The 5,248-nt window shown below is 32.6% G+C and overlaps 1 pseudogene; it reads right to left on the bottom strand.

The window, feature by feature from the left end:
• Positions 1 to 677: 677 nt before the first annotated feature.
• Positions 678 to 4,974, bottom strand: LOC116108097 (annotated as a pseudogene).
• Between the last annotated feature and the right edge of the window lie 274 nt (positions 4,975 to 5,248).

Here is a 5,248-nt window from a genome sequence, read left to right as displayed (position 1 = left end):
TTAGTAAGAAAAACTCAAAATATGATTTTTATATATAAATTCATAATTTCTCTTAATTATCTCAATATGATTTCATTTTAATCACAGTCTTTTTATCACAAAAATAGACTCACTTTCATGACTCTAACAATTATTGTGTCTCTCTTGTATAATTAGTGTGATTTTATTTTTAACTTGTGAATCTTGATATTGATGTTTGCTTATTACTTCCATTGTGTCTAATCTCTTAGCAATTTTATTACATTTTTTTACACAATTTTATATCTATCAGATTAATACAATTTTAATGCATTTTACTTGTATAATAAGTATAATTGATGAAAGATTAATTAGATTAAACTCTTAAATGGGTGTTGATCATATGGAACTGTTGGCATGTCCCAATGTATGCAAATTTTAGAGTCGTGAAACTTTTATTTAATTAATAATATAGGAATTATAAAATGATAGATTTGCTTGACTTGGTATATATAAATCAAGGCAAGTACGTACATTATCACAGTTCACACAACATTCAGGTCAAACTAATTAACCATTATCTCTTGCTGTTGTTCATCTATATAGGGAAAATTAAAAACATCGAGGCTGGTTACAATTACAGCCAACTATTTGATTTAATTTATCTCCTTTGATTCAGATCACATAGTTTTGTGATGAGTTTAATTTGATTTAATCAATCATTTTTTGACAGCTGACACAGGCTTGAGTCCATGTTTCATTGCAGCTTTCCAAACTAAATCAATTTTGTCCACATCAATTGCCCCAACTTCATGGTGATCCCATCCTTCCAAAAAATGCACAACTCCTCCTGCATGACATGCATGAACCACTCCTCGATCCATGGTATACTGTTCCAACAAATCAAAAGAACAAAAAATATATATTAAATACTCGAAACGTAATTTAGATACGTTATATATCCTGAGCTCTCAGATCAGGAAAGAATCATGATCCTGGTTTGTTTGGTATATCGAGAGAGCAAAAATGTCTGATGAACCTATAACGGTTTACACTTTTTCCTCCACTCTCAACAAACCATGGAGTCACATAAATGAGATGTATTGTGCGTGTGTAGAATTTGATAAATTTCTGAAAGAAGAAATAGTGGTTGAAGGGATTATGCATGGTTGGTTACCTCACAACATCCAAGCCCTTCAACATCATCTGGCAATTTCATGGCTGCAAGATTGCCATAAGTGCAGTCTCTTCTGAAACGCAGAATTGGTGGTACCACAAATTGATGAAAATGAGTTCCTGATGGAGCCCAACTTTGCTCTCTTGGTGTGATCCACTTGCCCACTATCCAATTCTGAAATTTAATTGGGACCAAATTATCATACTTTTAATTTATAAAGTATTATAAATCAATGCCAAACTTTTACATATGTTATTATGAATATTATTATAACTCACCTTGCAATTTTTTGCTGCCTGGTATTTTGTTACTTGAACAAGGTAATTTTGACAATCCGCAGGAGCTTCCTTTTGAATTTTCTGAAATCTTTCAGTCGATAGAGTCAACATCTGCACAATTTTTCAAGTCATTAATGTGTTAGTTTAGTCAAAAAAGATTTAAGGGACCCCCCCATATACATCTGATTCAGAAGAAAAGAACAAGACAAAGGCCAGTTAAGGGATGGCATTTTCATGCTTCTACCAACTTATTGAAGTGTCCTCCAAAGTGAACAGTAATTTTGGTGGTGATACTTAGAAATTGATAACTGGTTTTTGAGAATCAATTCGAATTCAACAATATTTAATTGTAAAAGGACCAGTGCTTAAATATCACACGTCAATATCATGTTTCACCGTAACATTATTGGAAACTTAAAACGGTGGCATTGAAAGCACCCTCGGATTAGTTCAGGAGCACATATAGCCTCAATGCGTGACAAAGTCAACAATATTATTCGCTTAAGTAATTTATTTTTTTTCTTTTTTAAAATTTTTAACCATTGAAATTAATAAAGAACATTGATGGTTGCGCAAGATTTACCAGGACTCTTACTCTCCTTCTGCAAAGGTAAAGGGCAATTGCTCTTCCAAGTTTTGAAGTAGCTCCTGTTAAGAAAACCTCTTTAACATCTTCTGGAATTTCATTCAAAATGACTGCAGCAGTCAGGGTATTTCCATGAACAACTCTAACTTTAAGGTTCGGATGCTTGTCAACAAAGAGGGTTCCACCTCCATTTAGAGATTCATTCTGCATACGATAAAATCAATCCATTACTCATCGATGGAACGACTAATTTTAAACAATCCTATATGAACATGGTGGACTTTCTAGTACAAATTTAATAAAGTTGTTCAATGTAGTCTAGTTATTCAATTCTCAACAATTAATTAATACTTTCTATAATAAACTTATTAGTTAACAATATTACTGAAGATCCCACAATTAAGCACAGGCAATTGAAAGAGATGGAGATTGAATTTGAAGGACAGTCAGTGATGACCACTGGCATATTGAAAGAGATTGAGATTGACTTTGATGGACAGTAGTGATGACACACTGGCATTATGGTAGAGTGAAGCCAAAAATGTCCACTTTCATTAATTGCTGCATAAATTTAATTCTTCCAACTACCATTTCAGAAAAAGCTGAATATTAATTATCTACAAACCTTATTCAATGCAGCAAGGCTAATGACTTTAACCCCTAGTCTATCGGCCCCAAAATCGCCTGCTCAATCAGATTATTGATGCCTTCTCTTGCAAATGGCAAGAAATACTGCAAAATACACCCAAAAAAAAAAAAAAAAAATTAAGCATAATCCATGCAAGAGATTATACTCAATAAGATTAGCACAAAATCGCAACAAATTTAGGAAGTTTACGTGAAATCCATATCGAGGCACAGCCCAAGTTTGGTGCAATCGACCTCTGAGATAGTAAAAGGAGACTAAGAAAGTTTTGGACCATGCCCACATGATAAGCATATACATGAAAGCATGGCCAAATGGGATTAAATAGTAGAACTTGAGCAGGGCAATGAAGACACAGTTCGGATAACAAATGGCACGTGCATAGAAGATGAATATCCACCACATGTGCGAGGAAAACAAATCCGGTATCCCTCCCATTTTTTCCTGCATTAATGAGAAAGGTAAAGGTAAACTTTATTATTTGTCAATTGCCCTTTGTGGTACTCATTTGAATGAATGAAATAGGTTCAACCGTTCAACCATCAAAACTTATGGTAAAGCTTTTGTAGGTGAAATAATATATCCTGAGCTAAAGAAATTTCCTTATGTTGTTGCCAAGATTGGCATTAAGTGTGTTCCCCATGGCATCAAATAGAGGCATAAAGAGGCAGAAATTGGTGTCCATTTCTGTGTGATGCAGGCTGTGTATTCTGCAATATGCACAAAAAATATTAATAAGCCAACATAATTAACATATAAAAATCAGAAATATTCAAAAAAAAAAAAAAAATAATTGTGATCTTTGATATGACACACAGTCTGAGTTTTGATAATGCACCGCAATATCATTAAAGTTTCTGTTGTTAGTAGTTGGATGTTTCCATTTACTTTCCTAGCTACCATTTTAACATATGGATGAAATTATCTATTAAAAAAAGTGTCTCCAAATAATTAACTATATAAAATGGATAATGTACAAAATTAGCTTAATATAATTGGGTAAAAACAAGATGATGATTAAGAAGGTACTTATATCAACATCAAATTAGGGTTTATTACTCTGGGTCGGTCCATTTTAACCTAAGATCATCAAATGCTAGATTTAGAACTTAAACTAAATTTGGTGAATAAAATTGTAAGATTACATGAAACTAGAAGCCTTGAAATGCATAAATCATGGTACTTGCTTGTGATAAATGAAAATACTTACGTGGAGTATAAGAAGATATCGCAGAACTGGGAGGGACTCGAACAATTTATGTGAAAGAATTTCAACTTGGAATGCCCCATAGATCTTAAGAAATCAAATACTATAATATAGCCATAAATCAGCTTATTGTCCTATCCCATGAGAGAAGATCCAAGAATCGGAATTGCAATTACTACATTTAATGCCAGATGCTCTAGAGGAGTAGCATGCCCAGCTGAATACATAAAAAACAATTAAAAAAAACCATATAATTAAATTGAAATATTATATGCAATGAATGGATTGATCATCAGTACAAAAGTTGGAACCAAAAAATATAGTTTTATTTATTGATTTTACCTGATACAGCCTGAGGTACTGGAGATGAATGGTGGAGAGAATGGTAATTGTGTGAAAAGGTAATTTTTGGAAAATCTGTGTAAATAATAATACAAAGGTTCTGAAACTGTGACATGGAGAATCAAGGCCGCAATAACCCTTTTGTGTTCCATAAGGAAGGCTTTCAAGGCAAGGGAAGATGTAATAGGCCATGGCTGCAACTAGAGCATGAAGAATAATAAAATTATCCTAAAAAAAAAAAAAAAAAAAAAAAAAAATCAATATCATAAATATAATAGAACAAGATCAAAAAAAGAAGAGATTGATTAACATAATGATTATATCCAGTTCCATTCATTGTCAATCTGCTTAAAATCGATCCCTTTTCGAATAATCAGACGATTTCGAGTGAAGAAAAGCATGTTACTGTAGGCGTTCCAGTAGAATGAACCATGCCTCTAACAAAGATAAGATAAGGTATGAATACACCAATACTCAATTCTTGCGTCCTCTTGCATCCTTGAATGTACACTTTCGGCACAATGGTCCATAAAGCAATACTACACCATACCAAAAATTAAAAAAAAAAAAAAATTACAGATTGTTAACATGAAATCTAAAACATATATAAAACAACAAATTCATTAAGATAATAACACATTATACCTTGAAAATGCCTAAGTTGTCCCAAGGCCAAGTTGATAGAGGAGCAGAAACCATTTTTCTTTTTTGGCTTCACCAAGAGCTATGAATCCGCTCTTGTTTTCTTCTTCACGATATGATCTTTATTACCTCTGAGATACTGGCACAAGATATATAGATTATTTGAAAGAAATTAAAGAAAAAAAAACCCAGATAGAGAAATTCCTGAGAAAAAGAATTCTGCAAAACTATAAAATCTTTTGTAAATCTCCCAATATCCAAGAAGAGAGAGAGATAGATATATATAAGGAGATGAAGACAGAAGAAAGAAATGAAGAAGATTAAAGGGTTGACATACAATTCCAAAATACAGTTAGGGTCTAATAATCAAGTCACTTTCTTGTTCAAAGTATTCTTTCTTCTCTAAAATATC

This window comes from Pistacia vera, unplaced genomic scaffold (genome assembly GCF_008641045.1).
Source record: "Pistacia vera cultivar Batoury unplaced genomic scaffold, PisVer_v2 Contig553, whole genome shotgun sequence".
Classification (NCBI taxonomy): domain Eukaryota; kingdom Viridiplantae; phylum Streptophyta; class Magnoliopsida; order Sapindales; family Anacardiaceae; genus Pistacia; species Pistacia vera.
Note: the sequence above shows the minus strand (reverse complement) of the source record. Positions and strands in the feature narration are given on the sequence as shown.